We start from the raw sequence: 25,773 nt of genomic DNA, 5'->3' as shown, positions 1-25,773 counted from the left end.
AAAGACACATGGACATGCATGTTTATAGCAGCATACTTTGCAGTTGCAAGGATATGGAGTCAACCTAGGTGCTCATCCAGAAAGGAGTGGATGAAGAAACTATGGTATGGAATACTACTCAGCTATAAAAAGAAAAAAATTAATGTCTTTTGCAGCAACTTGGATGGAGCTGGAGACCATTATACTAAGTGAAGTAACTCAGGAATGGAAAAACAAATATTGTAGGTTCTCATTATAAGTAGAAGCTAAGGTATGAGGATACGTAATGGATGTTGGGAACTTGCTGTGGTGATTGGCAGCGTACATATTGGATACAGTGCACAGTGCTCATTTGACAGGTGCACTAAAACCTCAGAATTCATCACTGCATCATTCATTCATGTAAACAAAAAAACCTGTATCCCTACAACTACAGAAGTAAGAACCCAAACATTTTCACAAGTCTCCACTTTAACCATTTTCGTGTGAGGGTATTTCTCCCTCTTTCCTTCCTTGCACTTCTGTAGGCTATTCTCTACCCATTTATCAAAGAAATACTTTCAAAAATCTATCTAATTTAAAATATTAACATTTGCCCCATATTTTCCATTGGCTTTCTATCTCACCCAGAAAAACAAAAATTAATTACTGTGTAAACTGGTCTCCTGTAACCTCCCTAACTTTGTGACCTTCTTCTCCACCATCCTACTCACCTAGCTCTAGACACACTGACCTGCTTGTTGTTCTGCAATTATTCTTGAAAGGTCCTATTTTACAGCTTTTACTCTTTTGTTTGAAATGTGCATTCTCCTGTAGCCACATGATGCCAACCCTCATTTCTGTCAGTTCACTATGCAAAGTAGCTTCATCAGGAGTAGCCTAAACCCTATTTGGCATTTTGTTTTTGTTTTAGTATTATATATGAGTCTTATCATATAGATATGTAGTCAATTAATTGTTTAATGCTTACATTTCTTCTAACTAGAATGCAAATTATTTGTATAGGGTCTTTTTGGAGAGTTGTTACTACATATATCTCACTTGTAGAATGGAGACATGTGCTTACCAAGTGTTTTCCAATGGGCAAATAACTGAATAAATTTTCTCTATATTAAATATATGGATGATCCTCTAGTTTTTTCCATAAAGTCTTTTTGAACGAAATGATATATTGAATTAATGTATTCAAAAATAAGAGAACAGCATTTTTTTAATACCAAGAATGTAAATGTCTTTTGAATTTATCAAACATATCACATTTTGGACACTGATTGACATAAAAGTTATATTTTAGACAGGCATTTTTTAGCACAGATTTTTACTTTTCAACATAATGTAATATTCAGTATAAGGTTAAAATGCCACTATTTTTCATGGATACTTTCCTATTTTATTATTTTATTATTTTTGGGAACAGCATTTTTCTCAAGTATCAGCTTTTGCTGATTTTACTAAACAAGAGAGAACTGAAAAGAAAGATTTGAGAACATATTAAATGCATTTCAATACAATTACACAAAGACAAAGATGTTGATGCTGCTGGAGCATTCTTGCCTAATAAGAAAGCTCATCATGTAATAACTTTTTTTTTTTTGAGATGGAGTTTTGCTCTTGTTATCCAGGCTGGAGTGCAATGGCACGATCTTGGCTCACAGCAACCTCCGCCTCCTGGGTTCAAGCAATTCTCCTGCCTCAGTCTGATGAGTAGCTGGGACTACAGGCGCACACCACCACACCCAGCTAATGTTTGTATTTTTAGTAGAGATGGGGTTTCACCATGTTGACCAGGATGGTCTCTATCTCTTGACCTCCTGATCCACCCACCTCGGCCTCCCAAAGTGCTAGGATTATAGGCTTGAGTAACTTTTAATTTTCATCTGTTGATGTAGAAAAGACCAAATTTGGTTTCTAATAAACAGATCTTTTTAGTAGCAAGGTATGAGAATGTAGGCTGTATAAAAGTTGAAGGTAACGTTCCTATAAAACTGGGCAATACAGCTGAATGACGCACCTCTAAGACCTAAGTCAATAAAATAAGAATTTCATTAAGAGGGCATAATAATAATTAACATTCCTCTACTCCTAGATACTGAGTCATTTTATTCACAATAGACAAGAAACTTACATGCTCCTGCTATATGATGTCTGAGACTTTAGAAAAAACATCATATATGAGAAAAAAAATATTACACTAATGAATATATTTTTGGTTTCTGATTGTCTTAGTGCTTTACTGATATTCCATTTTTATTGGTGCTTCAAGCTTATTGACATGATTCAAATACTTTTGCTTCATCATTGAACTGGAACTTCATTCAAAGATATCCACTTCCTCAGCTTTATCTCCTTAATCTTTTTGAAATGAGGAGCATGAATAATCTTTTGCCTTTATACTTATTTTTGGAGGGTGTAGATAATAAGAATTTGTCTAGCACTGACTTTTCTTAGCCTGGGGCTACTCAGTACCAACTTATAACTATTCCTTCCATTAGTGTGTCAGTTTCTTTCCATCTTATGGAAAAGACCCAGATGAGGGCTCCAGAGGATGTGTTTTCTTTGAAAATGAAACACCTACAGCAGTTAAAATATGGCAAAAATATTGTCTTGGCATGACTAAAGTCCTGTTTCAAGTTCAATGTTAAATAAAGGTTCTCTGTAGCTGGAAGTTTTAATATATAATTAGCTGCAGCTCAACTTATGCTATATTATAATAAAAATGTTATCTTTCAAGGTAGAAAACAATCAGTCATTCCTCTAGAGACTGCATATGAAACATTAATATTTTACCAGCTACTTTGTATACATCCCTTCCTTTTAGTATTCTTCCACTTAAAAGTGAAATCTTACCAAACAAGTTCCTATGTTTTAGAAAAAAATAACTGAACTCAGAATATTCCATAGGATAAAATTTTTAATTTATATTAGTTTAAGTACAATAAAAATTAAATCCACTAGTAAGCCAATTTATTTGCTGATCAACATCTAATATTTATATTTTTTTATTTGATGTCTTAATATACTGTGTGTGTGTAGATGTTATTTTTCTTTTGTTTTGTTTTCTCTGAATAGAGACAGAGTCTTGCTATATTGTCCAGGCTGATCTTTAATTCCTGGCCTCAAGAAATCCTCCCACCTTGGTATCTCAAAGTGTTAGAATTAAAGGGATGAGCCACCATGCTCACCTGGATTTTCTTTTTCTTTTTTTCATATGACTTCAGTAACAATGTATCATAAGAGCCCTTGGAAATTTTATTTACTTGACAATAATTAACACAATCAAAGCAAGATCAATAAGATTAAAGCATCACAAAACAAGGACAGAGGTATGAAGTTGTAAATTCCAGTAATTTAAAGCTGTTAGTGAGGACTTTCGTTTGTTAACCAATATCACAACTCTATTTAAATTGGTGTATGAAAAGAAAGTTTGTTTAATTAAGAAGCCCAAGTATAGCTGGGTTGTTCTTCATTTTTAGAAAAGTTATGATCACCTCCTAGAGAAAGTTGGCTGCAGCTAACTTTTTATATCCTATTTTTATCTTATTTATCCTATTTTCCCAGCAATCTTGTGAAAAAGTTATTTTTCTTTACCAAAAGTTTTGGTGCAATGGTGAGTCTGATAACATGCAGCCCAAACTCAATCATGCACTGTATTAGTCTGTTTTTGTGCTTCTGGTAAAGGCATACCTGAGACTCTGCAATTTACAAAAGAAAGAGGGTTTTTGGACTTACAATTCCATGTGGCTGGTGAGGCCTCACAATCATGGTAGAAAGCAAGGAGGAGCAAGTCATGTCTTACTTGGATGGCAGCAGGCAAAGAGAGAACTTGTGCAGGCCAACTCCCCATTATAAAGCCATCAGATCTCAGAAGATTTATTCATTATCAGAACAGCAGGGAGAAGACTTGACAGGGTGATTCAATTACCTCTACTGGGTTCCTCCAACCACAAGTGAGAATTCAAGATGAGATTTGGGTGGGGACATAGGCAAACTACATCATGCACCAATGCATGAATCAGGGCAACATGGATAAGCCATTGGTCCAGGTCTGGTTCTTGATCCCAAACTTGGAGGTGAAGTTGGAGTCAATGTCATTTCTACAAGCAACACTGGACCCTGAGTGGGGAGGATGGTTTCCCTGAACTATGATAGGTTTTTTTTTTTTTTTTTTTTTGTCAAAGATGAAATGAAAACTGAATGGAAAACAGACATCCAGTACTATGAAAACGGTTCTAGCATTGGTCTATGTTTAGAGAATACACGATTAATTTACTCTTTGTTTTTAATCAGTTAACAAATGATATGACTTCAACTCCTTCCCACAATCTGTTGCTTGCTATACAGAACAGCTGAATGGCAGCTAGCTTTGTACACTAATATAGGCCATTCTCAAAGAAAGAGGTGAGAGAGATACACTACCTTATAATTCTGTTTACATTTTTATCTTGTTCTAATTATAGTGACTTAAAAAATATTTTTCAAAGCATCATTATTAACCCATAGCAGTGCTACAGTCCTATCCCCAAAGACATTTCCAGCCCAAAGCAATGGCTTTTGTCTCCAATCCAAAAGCTTTTGGTGGCAAAGGTGGGAGGGCCAACTGAGGCCACAAGTTTGAAACTAGACTGGCCAACATAAGGAGACCCTGTCTCTCTGAAAAAGAAAATCATATTAAATTAGCCAGGTGTTGTGGTACACCTGTAGTCTCAGCTCCTCAGGTGGCTGAGTGGGGAGGATCACTTGAGCTCAGGAATAAAGCTTGTAGTGAGCTATGACCTCACCAGCCTGGGCTACAGAGCAAGACCTGGTCAGAAAGAAAAAAAAATCCAACACTTTCAGAACTAGAGTGACTGCTTTACTTACTTACTTACTTACTTACTTAATTATTTATTTATTTATTTATTTTTGTCTACTCTGGAAAGAAATTAAGCTTAATTTGTTTTTGATGAACAAAACCTCTAATATAAACTCCTCTGTGTATAATCACAAAAACCATTTTACTATTATATTTTCTTATTATCTATAATCCTCATTTTCTATTTTCTTACCAATATTGCATTTCTATTAACATTAGGTCTTCCATAACAGTAAACCAATAAACTTTGAAGAACATGTTGTACCAAAAAAAAAAAAAAAAAAAAGAATGCTTAGATTTGTTGGAATACTCAGGCTCTCCTATTACGGAGCCATTCATTGTCTTGATCAAATGTAGTTACAATGGACTGGAGAGAAACTGGGAAATTAGACTATTAATAAATTCAATTAGAGAAAGAAAAAATGATTAATTTCAATATTTACATTTCATCAAGACCTTATGAGGCTAGACAATGATGTATATCTATCAATTAAATGGGATCTTAGAATTACATGTATTAAAAATTACCCAGGCATGGTGGCATGCGCCTGTAGTTTCAGCTACTTGGAAGGCTGAGGCAGAAGAGTTGCTTGAACCCAGGAGGCCGAGGTTGCAGTGAGCCGAGATCACACAACTGCACTCCAGCCTGGGCAATAGAGGGAGACTCATGTCTCAAAAAAAAAAAAGAAAAGAATCACATGTATTAAAAATTGGCCAAGAATTTTTTTAAAAGAACACAAATATCTTACTATAGTGACCAAAATCCTTTTTGTCCTTATGTGTTGAACATACCATTGAATATTCAAATAAGAGAAAAACTGAAAATTCCTCTAGTTTAAACCCTTTTCTCTTATAAATATGTCATTAAGGTACATAGAGAGTTAATGTCTTGCCTAATGGCAACAGCTACACCCTAACATGAAAATAAAACCAAGACCTTAGAATCAAAGACCAATGGTCTATCAATTATTTCATAGTTTATGAGCATGTAATGCCTTAACTCTAAATCAACTATAGTGTCTTTTGCTAAACTGTTATTATTGTTAATACTGGCTCAATATATAATAATATCTAAACTTTATAACACTAAGAGGATAACACAGAGATAGATGTTGAAAGAGTTGGATAAAAGGGTCAAGATAGTATTCGCCTTTAGGGTTTTGTTTAATGTATATGTCCTGCCATTTGTTATTTAATATTTGTCATTTTATTATAATTGCAATGAAATGGTAAACATTATTTTCTTTGTTTTTACTCTAACATTTCAAGGTTAAGTCTACTTTCAGTTTCAGAATTGTTTAATCCAAACTGTTCATGTCAGTACAAATAACAAGAACAAAACTGTACACATGCACACAAATTTATTTTTCACAATCTCGTGTGTTCAATTACTCACTAGTCAATAAAAAAACATAGCAATTGTGATTTATTTCTGTGGAGTTAACACTGCATGGGAAATTACAGAGAAAAATATTATAGTCCCTGCTCAGAAAGCTTCATAAAGGTGGGTCAGAGAGAAAAGACTTCCATTGTGATACCATCTCAGAAAATTACAGAGCAGTGTATAATAAAGAAATAAACACAGTAATTCAAACTTAAGTATCAAACATTCTCATAAATTTGAGAAAGGTAGGAAAATTCAACAATTCAGTTTTATAACATTTGCTTATCATCACTTAATCAATTATTCCCACCTACTCCTTCAGCTGTATCTTCTAATCCACACATTATAATACCATGTATTACAGCTTCAAAACCACAAGAAAAAGCTCCATATGGGAGGAAGCTCAAATTTCTTTACATGGCATATAAAGGATCACTGTTTGGTCTTTGATAAACTAAAATAAACTACACCCTTTTTCACAACATACGTGACTGCTATACTGAATGACTTGAAGTTCTTTAATGTGACAAATTATTTATAGCCTTCAAGAATGCTGTTGCTTCAACCATTCCATATTTTTTACTCCAACTCTACGTTTTTCTAATATACCTCTCCTTCACTTTATCACTTCTGCAATTATAACTCCCAAGAAGTCTACTTATTATACTCTCCGCATGTTAATAAGATAGGTCTCTTCTGTGTGTCTTTAATGAATCAATGTAGATTTCTATCATATTGTCTGTGATACCCTTGAGAAGAAACAAAAAAATCAGTCTCTGATATCTGAAAACTAATCTGATACTAATAACTACTAATGTTATTGCGAACTGATCTTGTGCTTACAGCTAAACAAAGTTGCTCTTTCTTTTGGAAATACAATAGGAAAACAATAGAAAGAAAAAGAAACAAATTCAAAGCTGATTATTTGAAAAGATTAATACAATTAAATTAGCTAGGAAGAAAAGATGATAGCCTAAGCGGCTTTGGAAATGAGTGAACTCTGTAATACTAAATGTAAAATGAACTAAACATAAACAACATAGTGGACAAAGTTGTCTCCAATGGAGATATAGCTTAAAAATTCTAATATTGCTACCCATGTATAGTAGAACTGAAAAACTAGTAAATGAATGTCAAATACTGGTAACCAGGTTTTCCAGTGTTACAGTGGGCATTAACAAGTATTCAAGGGGAAATAGCTGAAATGATTCATGTGATAGCACATTAGAGTTGAAGACCTCAATATGAACTAATATTTGACTTAATATAGGTACAGATGCTTACATACAGAGATGTGTATAAAGAAGTATATGTATATACATAGGTTAATATACACACTTTTACTTTAGTGTCTGACTTAGTCTGCTCAGGCTGCTACAACTAAATACCAGAAACTGAGTTCCTCTTAAATAACAGAAATTTCTTTCTTACTGTTCTGGGTGCTAGAAAATCCAAAGTCAAGGGGACTGTCAGATTTGGTGTGTGGTGAAGGCTTTCTGGCTCATAAATGGCACCTTCTTGCTGTGTCTTCATATGGCGTGATGGGCAAGAAAGCTCTGTCCTCATGACCTAATCACAACCCCAAAGCCTCCACCTTCTAATACCATTACCTTGGTGATGAGGTTTCAGCATATACATGTGGGAGGGATACAAACATTTAGACCATAGCCATGTTTCAGGTGAGGGGGCCTAGAAATGATGATACCCAAGAGCAACAAGCACATTTTAGGGCCAGGATCCTGATTTCAAACATTATTCTCCAGTTAAAGAAACCAAAGCTCCTTGAAGTTTCTACTACTGAGGCAGAAAATATACCATATGATCCTGACACATCTTATAGAACTAGAAGTTAAGAAAATGCGAAAAATAAAAAAATCCTCACAAAATGATGAGGATCTTCTAAACGGACAAAGGAACTCAGCAAAAGGACACTCCATAGTCAACCATGGTCAACTGAAGGAACAAACTAAATCAAGTTTTATTGGATCATAACTCAACATATAAAATACATTTTCATGAGTTCATACTGATATAAATAAATTATTTAGTAAATAATTAAGGATGGAAGAATGAGTGAACCTCCCATGCAGAAGAATTCCAAATAATTTAGGTGGCTATGCCATCCTTATGAGCTGTCAGTACTTTTTTCCATATCAGTGAAGTGTGAAAAAGAGAAAAAAACATGAATAACCACAGTACAAAAATTTGACAAACACTACCTTAGCCAGGTCACCAAAGTTAATATTCTCAGCATTAAGTAATATTGATTATATATATCCATGATATTATGTAATGAAAATAGCACTTTACCTCCATGGCTTTCCTTTCAAAAGCAAATTTCCCAGTCTAATAATGAGAAAAAAATCAGATACATCCCTCTTGAGGGATGTTCCACAAAATACATGACTGTGACTCTTTAAAGTGGTTAAGGCTCTTAGAACAAGGAAAATTTGAGAACCTGCCACACCAACAGCTAAATGTAACAGAGTATCCTGAGTGGGATCCTGGAACACAGAAAGGACAGTAGAGAAAAACTGAGGAAATCTGACTAAGTTATGTATTTTAATTAACAGTAATGTTTTAACATTTTTTCGTTAATTATGAAATTTACAATAGGAGAAATTAGAGTTCACACAAGGTCTCTGTGTCCTTGTTGCAATGCTTCTATGATTCTAAACTACTGTAAGAAATATTTTGCAACCAATACAACCATTAAAGGTATTCTTTATTTCTGTTAAATTGATTTTAATTTCTGGTATTTTCTTTTGTTTCTTTTTTAGAGTTTCTCTCTGTTTGCCCTGCCCATCTATTCTTGTGTGTGGTCTCCATTTTCCTTTAGTTCCCTTAACATTGTTCATTAATCAGGGTCATTTTCAACTTGTGGTATGATTCTTCTGTGTCTGATAATTGGATTGTGTCTTTATATTATGTGTTTTCTTGCCTTTTTGGCATGTCTTGTCATTTTTGCTTAAAGCTGAATATGTTGGATCAGGTAATAAGAAATGAGGTAAAGCATCCTAACATGTGTATGTGCTTAGTGTATGTTAATATCTCTAGAAGTTAGCTGTGCTTAATGTTTGTTGTAGCTAGAGTTGCCAAAGGCTTCACTTTGTCCTCATGCCCTTTTTTTTTTTCTCCTCTTATGCTTTGGACTTCCTTACTTTTCCTTGGAGAATCTGTCATGCAGTTACTTAAGCAGTAATTCACTGGTAACATACTAGAGACTTCATAGAATGGTAAGCTGTGGAGGAAAGGAATATTCTATTATCTCAAGATTGAATCCTGCTATTTCAATGGGTCTGTGTTTCTGGAATGTAACCTTCTTCAGTGTTTCCTCAAGGTTACAGCATTATTTTATCTCAACTATTTTTTTTCAGCATTTCCAGTTCTTTCCTTGAAACTCTATTCTTGACAACATTGTATTTCCTTGCTTTACTTACTTATTTATTTATTTATTTATTTTTGACACGAAGGCCAGGTGAAGCTGAATCAAAAGAAATTCACTCCCCTCTTTGGGATTTTTTGAGCTGCTTTTGTCTGCTTGTTTGCTTAGGATTTTATTTGACAAAGCATTTTCTTTCATATTTATTGAAGTATAATTGACAAAACATATTTATGCATTTTAGGCATACTACTTAATGCTTTAGTAGACTTATACATGGTGAAATAATCACCACAATTAGGCTAACATATCTAACACTAACATCGTGTTTCTGGAGAACATTTAATAACTACCTTCTATGAAAATCTGAATTAGATAATGCATTATTGTTGATTATATTCACATTGCTTTACCTTAGATCTCCAGAATTTACTCATCTTCATCACTGAAACTCGAGTATTGAACACTCTTCCTGTCTCTTTCTTTTCTCCTCTTTTTTATTATTTCAATTGAATATGTTTCCTTGCTTGTAATTTTTCTTACAATATCTGAGGTTCTATTTTTCTCAATTTTCTTTTCATCTATTCTTCATATTGAATAGTTTCTATCAATCTAACTTATTATTTATTAGTTATTACTTTGGACATCTTTGGTATTCTGTGGAACCCATCTAGTGATGTTTTTATTTTAGACATTGGAAGTTTAAGGTCTAGAATTTCTGTTATTGTTTTCATTTTTTTGTAGTTATTTTGTGTTTAGTAACAAAACAGCATGTTTTTTTCTTAATATTTGAGAAATACTAATTTCTCAAATATTAAGTAAAAGGTCACTTAAATACAGAATCCAGAAACTCTAAAGATAGATAGTTTCTATTGTTTACCTATTTTTATTAAATACAGGTCACAGGTTTCTGTTTTATTTTCCTTTGGATGTCAATAGTTTTTGGTTGAAAACTGGGCAATTTATATAATAAAATGTAGTGACTCTGATATATTCATTTGAGGATATTTCAAATTTTAATTCTATTAATAATTGAAATTTAACTTTCTTGAACTCAAATGTAATCTTTATTTTCTTTATGGTGTGCAACAACTTATATCAAAATTCTGTTATCATGGACTCTACTGTTGCATTTTTAGCTTGGCCACCTGGCAGTTTCCCTAATTCTGTGTAATAAGCTGACTCAAACTTATTTTGAGAGTCTCTTTTTATGCTCTTTGATGAGAAGTTCAGATTAGGTTGATCTATGAAAAATGAGGTAGGCTAAATCAAGATAATGTCTTCTATAAAAAGATTAATCTTTTTTTTTTCTGCCAGGGTTTCACATGTGCTAACACCCTTAGCCTAATTTAGCACTCTTCTACATTTGCTAGATGTTGTAGGTCCAAAACTGAAAATTCATTATGCTACTTGAAACACTGATTCTCATTTTACCTCTAGGTTAATGCTAATCTTTTCTCCGTTCCACAGCTTCTAACTCTGTTTACCACACAAACATTCAAGCCATCATATGCCACGAAGGGTGTATATGTGTGTATATATTTTATATATACAGTATATATGTGTATATATGTATACACATGCATATATATATACACATTGTGTGTGTGTATATAGTCTTGATGACATATGACTGCCTACATATTACACATATGTAATACTTATATATGTGTATATATGAACACTTCATTTTCATTTTTGAATTAACTCTGTTGCAAAAATATATGTGTGTATGTTTGTATAAACTACATGAATATATTGTGATTCTATCTTGCACCAGCTATTTCCAGAATTTCCTGTGGGATAGTGGAAAGAGGAGAGGAAACTCGTCTTTCTCCATCTGTTCTGCCATTGACACAAATTGCCTTCCACATATACAACTAACCTGTAAAATTGTTTATGTAACTACCATATTTCCTTTGTTGAACCTAACTTCATATGCCCTGTTCACTGTTCACTTTAGGACTGCTATCTAGTTTTTAAACAAGACATATAATTTTTTTTCTTCACGGTGAGTCTTTATTATTTCTGAATTTTGTTTTTTCTGGCACTTTATGTTATCTGTTAAGAGTTAGACCCTCTCACTACTACTTACATTTATTCTCTTTATTGTTTTTCTATACAGACTCTGCTGGTCTGAGTTGCTTTGGTGAATATAACACATCTTCTACACCGTAATCATTAAATATAGGTTTAGTTTTCTTGGAATACATTTTTTATTTTTTCTTTAATTCTATTTGTGACAACTTGATAATTTATGAGAGGAAAAGAAGAAAAATCTTGACACTCAGCAATGTTCAAAACTGAATCCATTATCAGTCTTAAATATTACTTGGGAGTTTCTTCTTAAATCATTTCATCCAAAAATTTTGACACTATTTTTTACCGTTCTTTCTTCTTTTTTGGTGTTTCTTTTATTTTTACTATCTCAAATTTTTTCTTAAAGTCTTTCAGAGCCCATGATTTTATACTTGTTTACATGGGACAAACTGGGTAACTTCTCCAAGTTCCAAAGAAAAGTGACTTGGAACAAATTATCTTACTGTCCTTCTATCTGTTGTACAGTTAGAAGGTTGTTATACAGATAGAAGTTTGGTTTGACCTAACGAAGACTAAGTTAATTTTTGAATTTTTATAAATTTAATATATTTACCACATATGTGAACTAGAGTTAACATTCCAAGATTAAAAATGTGTATAATGTCCTTCAATTAGGGTTTTTAGGTTTTTTTTTCTTATCATTATATAGGTATTTTCTGTCTTGGGGGATGGAGACCACAGCAGTAAAGTTTCCTTTTTATCATGTATTATGGGTAAATAATATCAGCATGTCTTATTACCGTTGTTGTCAACTTTGATCACCTAGCTAAGGTAGTGTTTGTCAGGTTTTTCCACTGAAAAGATGCATCTTTTTTTGCTTTCCCCATTGTTCCTTTTTAGCAGAAGTCACTATGTGCGTATGTAGCTATTTCAGGCTTCAAGATGATATATGTTATATATGCAGCTCTTCCAGTACTATATTTAGGAAGTTATATCCCATCCTCTTGAAGGCTGGAAGAGCTACATATATAACAGAATTACTCTGCTTGCAGCTATATCTGAAGCTCAATTTATTTATGTATTCAATAATTTATTGAGTAAATTCCATATTTGTGGAATAAATTACATGTTGAATAAATTCCATATTTATGTAAATATGGAATTCTGGAAATATATTTGTACTTTGTGTAATAAAGGTGATATTCAACCTCCTAGCACGTGAGAAATATATTCAAAGAATTTGCATAAATTATGATATTTAAAAGTTATATGATATAATCACTGAAGAAATTTTATCTTAAGTATTACATATAGTTGAATATATCAATAAAAAAACTATAAATTCAAATTCTAATTAGAAATTTTAGAATAAACATAAAATATCAAGAGCCAGGTCTCTGACTCTATTATTTTTCCAAGAGCTACAAGGAAAAACTAAGAATTCCTGTGCTAGAGTTAAGTCTGCTTGTTTCTATGCCACTCTCTATTCCCCATTAGAAATGTTAAATTTGATGAGATAAATTTGAAAGGGAAAGGAAAACAGCCAAATGATTTTTGGGAGTGGTGCATACCAATGCAAAATTGTTTCTTTCTCATTTCCATAACATCATTTGGGGAAATTTCAAGTGAATTATTAAGACTCTTTATGTACAAGATATCCAAACAGATAAACTGAAAAGTAAACTCTTTGTATCTTATGCTCAAGGCAGGGTACAAGTGGGGTCAGAATTTTTCTGCCTATCCTGGAGTGGGGTACAGAAGGTCTAAGAACACCAATAAAGTGGAAAGGATTACAGTGGAGCTGAGAAAGCCACATAGTAACAAGATCTCAATTACAGGGACAATCAATGTTAGTATGTTATGTAAGTAAAACATCCAAGGAGACAATTTAACCAGAAAACTTTTAGTAGATTTGTACAGAAAGCCCAATGAATAGATGAAAGAAGCTAAAAGTAGGTCACAGCTAAGGATAGCTAGGCACACCTAGTCTAATACTCTGAAGCATATAAGACATTTAAGACTTTGGATAAAAGCCATTGCTGAAAGAAAAAAGAAAAATAATTTGAGGAAGATCTGAAAAATATGTATTTATATTAGGTATAATTAATTAATATGGTAGTAGACTAAAATTGGATATTGAAAATTACAGTAATTCTGAGGTAGCAAAATTGTGAGTTCCTCTTCATCAATGAGATTAAGAAATATCAGCAATTTAATTAAATAAATAAAAATAATCTAAATATATTATAAACTGGGATTTTCATAATTGAAGTTAGATGACTAGAAACAACTAGACCCTCTGAGATTAAATGATATACCCACCAAATGAAATAATGAGTCAGGTGACATTAATCCTAGGGCTTAAGTTGTTCTGAGGGACTCATGGTTCTATATAGCCAATGACTGATGCCAAAAATCACTCTTACCCACTTCCATGTGTTAGCATCAGTAAAATTAATGTTCATGAGATTATTCAGCAATGTGTGACAATAAAAATGTGTTTATTAAAAAATCCTCGTGACTGAGGGGAATTATCATAGAACTACATTAGTTAGATTGCTTAGCTTCACTAGGAGATAGTACATATATTGACCACCAGGGTGATATACCATGGCTACTTTTAGCGAATGTGGTAAGTGAAGAGTCTGGTTCAGAAAAATCAATAACATGGTCCAGCCTTTTTTTTTATGGGATGCCATGATCTTCACATAGCATTTTGCAGAACACTAAGAGAAGAGGTAGGAGCAATAAACACCAGGATGTGAGGCCATCTAAAAGTTAGTCATGAAGTTTTATTTCAGAGGGTGCTTTTGTGATGACCAGACTTTCCTGGCAGGTGGCCACTGGCAGAGATAAAGTGAGTATATGATTTATATTCAAATGTGAGAAAACCAGGACATTCTTTCAGATGATTTCGAGATTGATACCTAAAGACATGAAAAAACTTTCTGATAACTTTACAGGACATGGGACTAATTTTGCAATCACAAGCAGGTATATTTAAATAGATATATTGTATAGATACTCTAAACATTTGCAACTATAACAGAATCAATAAATTCTAGTTACCTGTCCTTATTACAAAATTCTTTACTCATTTTTTTTCCAGGATCCAGCCAACCTCGCAGGACATGGGACTAATTTTGCAATCACAAGCAGGTATATTTAAATAGATATATTGTATAGATATGCTTAACATTTGCAACTATAACAGAATCAATAAATTCTAGTTACCTGTCCTTATTACAAAATTCTTTACTCATTTTTTTTCCAGCATCCAGCCAACCTCATTATTCTGAAGGTGTAAAAACTATAAAGAGAAAATTTCAGGAAAGAAAATGAATCATTAGACTTCTACAAAACAACTTTACACGCTAACAATTTTACAAGTTAAACAGATATTTACAAAATGTTAAGAATTCGTATTTTGTGTTCTTTATGAAACTATATAATTAACATCAGATAATCTTTCTCTGAGGCTATGCCTCACCTATTCTGTCATCTTTTATTCTTTATTAATCTTATTAGTGTGAAAATAAAAATTGAATTTTCTTAACATAAAGGTGGGGAATGTATTCTCCTAAGACTATAAAATAATAATTGTACCCTTATTTTGTAGATAATGCAGTAAGCAGTAATCTGAATCACTCACATGCACAAACACACACACACACGCTCACAATAGTTTTATCAAGTGAGTGTTACTCTAAATCAATTACTGTAGTCAAGTTTAAAGGACACACACTTATACCCAAATGCCAAATGAAATTGTTAATAAATACTGCATAGAACAATTTGTCCTAAAGATATGTTTACAAATGACTGGAAAAAGAGAGTCACTTTTATTATGTTGGTTATCAAGGTACTTTGCTTTAACAGTGTTTTTGAAATATCTTACTAATGTTTTCCATATGTGAGGTACCTTTTTATAAGTACTCTTAAGTCTTGCTTTTTAAAACTGAGTAATGCCAATAAGTGGTCATATGGTTAACTCCGGGAACAAGAGCTATTTACTCAGAGTAGAAACATGATATATAGTGAGTCAGGAATTCCAAGAAATCAAGTGGGTGGTAATAGCTTAAGAAAAAAATGTTCTATTTAGAATAACATTAACATTTTGGAAATCAACATTATATATTGCTCTGCTTTACCTACTAACCCTCAATTCATCAAAATTTTCAAAAGTTTTTGTCTCCAGGATAGTTTATGGATATACTAAATTAGGCATCTGTTTATGAGATTTGCTTTTAAGGGCATCAAGAATTTTCCTGAATTATTACCTTAGCCCAATTTCCCTCATCAATGTACATCCAATGTTTGAATTTTTTTCCATCATAAGTCAATTATTTTATGTACTGTAAAAGGAAGTTTTAGTACCAAGATACAAATGCCCAGTAAAAAAATACTATAAAATAGTTTATTCATGGCAAAAATAGCGGAAACAGAAAATTAATCAGGAAATAGTGTTTGTATACAAATCTTGGTGTTGAAGTAGAAAGTGGGATGGAACTCTATTCTTTGTAAATGCCAACTCCCAGCTGTCATCATGTTCAGTTACGCAAACTCTTCTGAATTTATGGCTGTGACACAATTCTAAAATATGCTATATAAAGGAAGATTTCTGGGAAAGCATTTTACTTCAAAATGAACACAGTGGAAGAAGGGAAGAGATTTCTCACGACTGCCATTGCCCTTTCTGCCTTGCAGACCCCTGTGAAAACCAGTCCTGACAATCTTCTCTCTGTCCCTCTGCCAAAATTTTTGAATTATAATACTAGTCCCCATAACCAAAAATAATGTCATCATTTTAACACTAAAGTGTGCTGTCTATCCTTATGCCCTGCATTTTGAAGAAGAAAATGTCCCACTGGGAAAAAGCGCCATAAATATAGACTCTCTTCATTACAATGTCTTGCTCTCTGGGACTGTAACCATTGAAGATTTGGGCACCCCAGAAAAAAAATACTCTCTTTAAAATGAATGTTTGTATTTAATACAAATTTAATTGTTATTCTCAAAGAGTGGGTGGATATAACTTCAGCTACATAAGTTCCATTGCAACTCAAAGAAAAATTAAAAATTCAAAAACATATTGTTCAATCATATGTATTGTTTTGAATGTTTTATTATTTTATTACATTTACTTAATGAATACGGTTTTAAGACATAGTATATGAATGTGTAATAAGCATTTGACCATTTTCCTTCTGTCAGGAATTATGATTAAAGTTATAGTAAATATAATTTTTATACACATGTCTATTCTCATGAAGAATATTTTTAGTATGTGCATAACCTAATGTTTCTTATGTTTATAAAATTGCTTTATAAAGTTTTTTTTTGTGCTGGTTACTGGCCATGAAGCAATTCTCCAGATTATTGCTAGATTTTCCTTTCTTTCTTTTTTTTTTTAAACTACCAAATCCTAATTCATTGAATGAAGAGAAAGAATTGTTAGGGGAATAAAGTTTTGCCTCCTGAGCAAACTTCTCAAAGTTAAGGAATTGTTTGTGCTTCCCTCATTGACTGCATGTAAGACCCAAGATCTAAAAAAAAAAACAGGAAACCCTGTTAGTTCTCTCTGAGATTTGGTAGTGATTTATACAAAATGGAAAGATGTTCCTGCTCCATCCCTGTTTTAACTAGCCCTCAATTTGGTCCAATGACTGAGCCCAGCCTCTGGAGTTGAATCCTGCCTCCTAGCTCACTTAGTTGTAATAAAATGCACCTAGTCAATTCTCTGCTTAGGCTTTTATACTGAGTGCAACACAATCACACACACATATACACATACACACACAAATAAGCAGGTAGGCAGAGTTTTCCTAGAATTTTACTTGACATGGAAGAAATAATAGGAATTCCTATACAGCCTCTTAACTATGAACTGTTGATGTTAAAACCGCTGGTTTGCTAATGGTACATTCAAGCTTTTATAGCTTCATTTCACTTAAAACATATTGCCTTTCTCATTACAAATTATTTAAAGGGTTTCAATGTATAAAAATTATTTTCATAATGACCATAAACATAGTAAGCTATTTATAATAATCAGAGAGTTACAATAGATAACCGCCTTTTCAAACTGGATGTGATATAGTATAATTTTTAGCAGAAACAGATACTAATTTGCAAAAGTAAATAAGGAATCATATTTTTAGAAAGTAAAAATTTACTTTTATCATAATGGATCAGAATAACAGTTTTTATGTTATTAAATAAAACTTCTAATTCATGGTGTTTATATCAAGCATAAAATAATACTAATTTATCAGGTAATAAGTTTACAATTAAAAGTCTGACTGAGATATTTTGAAGATTAATTTTCATCATAATTGTATATTAGTCTGAAACAATTCTTATCAAGATTTATTATTTTCTGGTAGTGATGAAACTTTTGCGGTGAAACTACAGGAATATTTAAAAATTACATGTATAAAAATTGACATTTTTTTGTAAAATATAATGTCCTTGTAACTGTTTAACCACTTTTCAGTAAGGGGAAAATTTAACTTCAGTGTGTCTTCTTGAGGTCAATTATTTTGCTCTGCATGTATGCATTTACAAAAACTTTACTGCAGCTCTGTCACATTTTTTAAGAGAAGAATTTGAGTGTCACAATATAAAAACTGTTGATTTCACAGGGTCTGTTAATGGTAGAATACTTAATATTATTAAAAAGTTCAAGCATTTGTAATTTCCTCTAAAAAGTGGCAAACAATGATTTACTTTACTTCTTTACTTTCTCTTCAACTTTGTCTGAAAAAAAAACTGTTCTACAAACTACTTTAAATTGATCAAAAGAAGTATGAAATTAATAAATAAGTCAAGAATCAGTGCATTTCCTGGGGTCGGCTTGGTAGAAATTCAATAGAACAATAAATGAAAAATGCCTAAAACAGTATAGTAACATAATAAACAATAGCCTGAGCTATTGTTTTTATTATTGATATCGGAATGTATAGATTTACTTCCAAATATACAGCTTTTTAATCAAGAATCTAAAGAGTTACATCCTTGAAAGTCATAGGGACGCTCAGAGTCATAAAAATGGATTTTCCAGAGTCCTTTAATTGTAAGAATGTTTTCATTACCTTTCACTGTGTGATAATAAAAAACTTGAATGGGATTATATGATAGAAATAATCTTTTCAATGCATGGCAAATAGATTGTGCTTTTCACTCAATGGCCTAAAATAATGCAATAGTTTTCTATGTAAGAGATGTAGGCAGTTGGTCTTTATCAATAGGACTTTCCTAAGTGATGTGCACAGAATACAAAGAGAAGCAGGAAATATATGGCAAAGTAGAGGCTGGACGTGATGGATGTACCAGCCAAAACTAGTAGAGAGTATAATTACTTCTGCTAACATGAGTGATATCACAATGTAGGTTTGATAGAAATGCTTAGTTGATACAAAAAGTAATAAATACAAAAATCAAATTTGAACATTCCTCAATGCAATCTACTTTCCACTTTCATTTTTATATTCCAAGAATTTGTGTTTTATTCTATTAATTGTTTAAAAAGAAAGGTATGTGATTAATCATTGTAAGATGAGCATAGTAGACCATTCTCATTAATAAATACATACTAATGTGTTTAATAATTCAAATAAACAATAAACAGCAAGATAGTTTTATGTCTGGAGCATAAGAAAATCTAGCTTACATGATAGAATATTTTTAAGATAGAAGCTATTTTTGTAAATTTTATGACAAGGACATAAATCTAGTTACTGGAATTCACTGAGTATTTAGGGGAATGGCTAGGATCAGAACCTTGGTGATTCTTGTTAAATATGTGTGCATTTCTCTCTCTCTCTCTCTCTCTCTCTCTCTCTCTCTCTCTCTCTCTCTGTGTGTGTGTGTGTGTGTGTGTGTGTGTGACAGATAGAGAAAAGAGAGCGAAACAGAGAGGGAGACAGAGAGAAAGACACTTAAAGCCTACTTTACTGTTTTCATTTGCTTTAAAGATGTATCTTTTCAGATACATTTATGATATGCCAATATGATATGTTCAGATGACAGCCAGACTCTTTCATTTAAATTGCCAATGGGCTTCAATTACCCCATTTAAAACTAGTTTCTAAGGGACAGTAATAATAGTAAATATAGACTGGTTGTATACAGGTAAACTCGTATTATGGAGGTTTGTTGCACAAATTATTTTCTCATCCAGGTGCTAAGCCTAGTAACCAATAGTTTATAACTGTACAACAGTTTATTATAACTAAATATAATCTGTTGTACAGATTAATACTAATTATCAGTTTAGTACTTATTTATTCTTTAGTTATAATCTGTACAACAAACCTTCATAACAAAAGTTTACCTATATACAACCAGTCTATATTTACTATTATTAATGTCCCTTAGAAACTCGTTTGCTGACAAATTCGTTAAACTATAACTACGTATTAGATAACTGCTGTAAATTTATCAGTGGAATACATACTGTGACTTGTTTTACATTTTCAGGGAAATATCTAACCACTCATTCTTTAACATAGTATGATCCAATTATAAAACCACTTGCAACTTTTTTTTTTTTTTTGAGACGGAGTTTTGCTCTTGTTACCCAGGCTGGAGTGCAATGGCGCGATCTCGGCTCACCGCAACCTCCGCCTCCTGGGATCAGGCAATTCTCCTGCCTCAGCCTCCTGAGTAGCTGGGATTACAGGCACGCGCCACCATGCCCAGCTAATTTTTTGTATTTTTAGTAGAGACGGGGTTTCACCATGTTGACCAGGATGGTCTCGATTTCTTGACCTCGTGATCCACCTGCCTCGGCCTCCCAAAGTGCTGGGATTGCAGGCGTGAGCCATAGCGCCCGGCCTTGCAACTTTCTTATTTACTTCACAGCCTTTCTTGCCTCCATATCTCTATTAAATGCAATTTCCTCTACTGTTTTTTAATTCTTGCTAAGTCTAATGGATGATTAAGATGTTAGTGTGCACGTTTCTTTTCAGACACTCAAGTTTGGGCTAAGCATATCCTCTTAGATGGATCAACAGTATTTTGTATTAACCCCTTTATTAAAATTGTCTATGCACTTACTTGTCTCTTGTCAGGCTGTGAGTTCTTCCTAGAAAAGGTACATTTTCTCCAATGTCATAGTCCCACTGTCTAGTAACACAGAACCCAATATAAAACAAGTGTTCAATAGGTAAATGTTATATAAAAGAATTGGTGAAGAGATGAAACAGATATGTGTGTGGCACATAGATTAATGTTAGGAAGAGAAGATACTATTTATATTAGTACCACATATTTATTAAACAATTTTATATTCTTTATTCTATTAAATTGTCTTAACATTTTACAAATGAACTTCAGAGAGATTAACTCCCCTTATACTTAGCTAGTATATTGAGATTGACACAAAAATAAAACAGAACAATAAATGTTGAATGTAAGCATGTGTAAAATTCATCTTCTAATCAAATTTTGTAAATTTGTATGTGTGTATATATGTGTGTGTGTGTATATGTGTGTATAATGTGTGTGTGTATGTGTATATATATACAAAAACAGATGTGAGAGAAAAGATTGGATTTGAGAATAGAGTGGGAGGTAAGATGGATTTCAAATGTATTGCTTAGGGAGAGAAATCTCAATATCACTGGACATTAGAGAAATGCAAATTAAAACCACAATGAAAGGCCATCTCTCACTAGTGAGAATGGTTATTACTGTAAAACAAAAAAACAACAGATGTTGGTGCAGTTGCAGAGAAAGGAGAACACTTACATGTTGTTGGTGGGTTTATAAATTAGTTCAACAACTGTGGAAAGCAGTGTGACAATTCCTCAAAGAGCTAAAATCAGAACTACCATCTAACCCAGCAACCCCATTTCTGGATATGTACCTAAAGAAAAATAAATCATTCTACCATAAAGACATGTGCATAAATGTTCATTGCAGCACCATTCACAACAGCAGAGACATGGAATCAACCTAAATGCCCATCAATGATAGATTGTGTAAAGAAAATGTGGTACATATACACCATGGAATACTATGCAGCCATAAAAAAGAACCAGATAATGTCTTGTTTGGTAACGTGGATGGAAGTGGGGCCATTATCCTTAGCAAACTAACACAGGAACAGAAAACCAATCACTGCGTTTTCTCACTTATAAGTAGGAGCTAAATGATGAGAACTCGTGGACAGAAAGAAAGGAACAACAGACACTGGGGCCTCCTTGAGGGTGGAGGGTGAAAGGAAGAAGAGGAACAGAAAAAATAACTATTGGTTACTAGGCTTAGCACCTGGTTGAGAAAATAATCTGTACAACAAACTTCTATAACACAAGTTTACCTATATAACAAATCTGCACATGTATGTCTGAACCTAAAATAATAATTAAAAAAAAAAAAAGATTGAATGATGTAACATTATCAAGACTGAGTAGTAAAATAATGTAGACATTAGACTTAACTAGAACAGGGGTGAGCAAACATTTTGTAAAAGGCCACACAGTAAATAATATGATAGTAGCCATAGACAACATGAAAGTAAATGTTTTGTATTCCAACAAAACATTTTTAAAACAAAAGCAGGCAATGGGCTGAATTCCACCTGCATGCTATAATTTGCAGACACCTGGACTAGAGGAAACAACATAAATAGAGGCACTCTCTACGAAAAAGGAGAGATTCTACACGATTTCTCAAGGATTAGATAAACCAACATCAGATGGTAACTAACTGGCTCCATCTGGTTTCTAAAGAGTACTATCATCTGGCCACTTATCCTCCTGACCTGTCTAATGAAACATAATTTTTACATAAATCTGTAAGAACATTCACCGTACTTATAGACATTTATAAAACTACTAAACAAACCTCTCAAAATCCCAGAAAAATGTACCAACTGGGAAATAGGTATTTATACACTGTATGGTACTATTGTATGATTTTAATTATGACTGTAAAAATGAATATTTAATTGATCCCTTGCATTTCTGAGACAAATTAGATAAATCTATTTTATTCCTGGTCTTTCAGTAATTTTGTTTCAATTTCCCTGTAGAGGACATAGAAATAACTGTATTTTATGAAACTTTATCTCAGCCTACTTAAAAGAATTGTAAAATTATATGTTTTATATATTTTTATAATCTTTATTAACTATGAAAACCCAGTGTATTATTAAATAACAACATAGTGACAAACTGTTTTCATGTAATTTTATTTTATATATTTTAATAATATACTTTAAAATATGATATAAACTTATAAGTTATAAAATATACCTTAATCAGTATGGGTCATCACTAAACACTTATCCTAAGTTTGCTTTCCTAATAGCTGATAAAATAATTATCTTTGTTATGAAACCAAAATTGAAAAGTGATAAAATTCTAAAGATTGATATAAATTATGAAATACACATATCTAATCTAATTGAATAAAACGAATAAGGGAAATTTTGATTTGCATCATCAGCATGACTTCTTGATATCCGATGCTTAAAGAATTTTCTACCTGTTAACCAGATATATACAATATCCTATAAAAATAAAGTCTGAAAACATCAAGGAAGCCCCCAAATCACTGCAATACTTACCAGTTAAATGATAAAATACATAAAAACTTATGGTCCTAAACAGACTTATGTTTAAATAATTACACAGTCATAAAGATATCATTTTAATATTATAATTTTATTATGGTGAAATTCTCATCATTTTATTGTCTCAGCAATTAAATTTTGCATAAAATGTTTAAAAATAACTTTTAACTTTAAACAATGTGTTGACATAAGCTAGATGTCAATAAGTTTTTCTTATTTTACAATTTATTAGGCTGGATTAAAATAAACTCTAAACAAGTTTATTAAGTAGATATGTATGTATCAACCAAAATAATAGTGGACATTAACAAAAAAACACATATATTACATTTTAAATAAATTATAGCATCTGTTCTAAACTGCACCCAAATAATCATGGGAATCTGGAATTCAAGAAATTGAAGACAAATTACATTAATTCATGTACTTCTTCTGTTTTCAGGATGTAAACATCCAAAACATTTTTATGAAAGCTTTTATTTCAGGAGAAAACTGGTCTTGCTATTGTTAGGAACTAGGATCTTTTCCCCACTCCTCAGTGGGCTCCTAAAATACCATCCACTGGTAATTAACAGAGTCCTCTAAACACAAAGCTGGCTTGCAGTATAGCTGCAGAATGGCAAATTGTATAATCAATAAATTCTTGTCAATGGGCTGATGAATATAAACATTGTGAACTTAATTAAATTAATGCCCAAGATATTACATTACTAAAGTAACTGTCCCAGGTTACAGTCCTCCTATAACTACTCCTGCCACAGCCACCGTGTGTGATGTTCTGGGTCCTGTGAACAATGGATAAAGAGGTAATTTTCGCAGATGACTTCTTTGACACTGTCTTACCTGGATCATAATGATTATTATTGGTGTCTGCGTCTTCAGAGGACATATTTATAAATAATTTCTAGTCACTTTATCTGTGTTCTTTATATACTGTGATTTGATGTACTAATTCAGTTTCCTGTGTACCACTGCATAATTTTACAGGAAGCACAGCATGAAAATCAAATCTTATTTTTGTAGTATTGCTCCGAAATAAAAAAGAATGTCACTTTTATTTGAAAAAAAATTATTGAAAACAAGGAATGGGCTTTTTATAATCAGATGGTAATTGACTATAATTTGTCATTAATTTACATGTATCTACCATCTTGGAACAAGCCACTCTATGTGTGGCCATGAGCAAATGGCAGTGCCATCACTTGGGAACATTTTAGGAACAACAGAATCTCAAGCTACACCCCAAAACTATCACTTTTCTAGAATATTTTACTGCCATCCACAAGCTATTCACATTTCCTGAGCAACAACTCTATTTCATACCCTGTACTAAATTATGGGAACAAGATAAATTATCTCTGGTGCCCGCAATTGAAAAAGCTCATAGCCCAGTGAAAAAGACAGCAGGCACTTAGGGTGATGTTTGATGAACAAAATGTGAAATAGAGAGTAAAGAGGAATTACATTTGTTCCCTTCCAGTGGTCAGAAAACCAGAGATAATGTGTCACCTTATTGTTCTTCAAACAGGGTGCATCTTTATGAGATCACAGTAACATATTCATTAAAACTCCTTACTTTCAGGGAAAGTACACCAAATTTGAGATTTCATTTCTCAGAAAATGACATATCACCAAAATAATTTCCTACAGCTTTTGATTGATCAATATGTTCAATTTTATATATTTATATGTTTTTACTTTTTAAATTTTCTATTTTAAAATAATTTTAAACACAGAGAAATGTTAAAAGTTGTCAAATACTAACAGTTGTCCTACTTTTTCATGCTTTTTTCTTGTTTCATGTGTATGTGTATTTGTGTATTTTTGATATTTGTTAATATATGCAAAGCCATTTGAAAATAAGCTGCGGACATGCTTAAGAACTTCAATAAGTTCAGAGAAATTTCCTAAGGAAAAAAATATCATATAATCACTGTACAATTATCAAAATAAGGCACATTGTAGAGCTATAAAATATTAATATCTGATATTTAGATAACATTACAGTTTTGACAAATACATCTCTGTAATGTCTTTTACACCTGTTTTGTTGAGCTCCAGATCCTATCATCTAGGATCACACGTTGTGTTTGGTTGTCTTATCTCTTTATTTGTCTTTGTTTGGGGGAGTTCCTTTGTCTTTATCTTTAAAGTCATTGAAATTCTGAAAGAACAAACACAATTTAACGTGTAGAATGTAATCAAATGTGACTTTAGTTTATATTTTATCATAAAAGTTCCAGGTCATAAATTTTGGTCAGGAATAAGAAATATGTAATGTGCCTTCTCAAGAGGCATATAATGCCTATTTGTCCCATTGTTACTGATGCTAACTTTGACTTTTGGTTATAGATGTGTCCACCAGCTTTTGCCATTATCAAGTCACTTTTTTTCTCTCTTTGTAATGAGGAATTGGTAGTTGATAAGGGCATTTGTGTAGGTTTCTTGGGATAAATACTAACAGAATTTATTTATAAGAAAATTCAATATAATTATTAAATAATCTCTTTGGTCTATTGTTATCTAGTCTGAGTTTACTAAACAAAACTATTCTG

Source organism: Callithrix jacchus, chromosome 2 (assembly GCF_049354715.1).
Source record: "Callithrix jacchus isolate 240 chromosome 2, calJac240_pri, whole genome shotgun sequence".
Classification (NCBI taxonomy): Eukaryota; Metazoa; Chordata; class Mammalia; order Primates; family Cebidae; genus Callithrix; species Callithrix jacchus.
Note: the sequence above shows the minus strand (reverse complement) of the source record.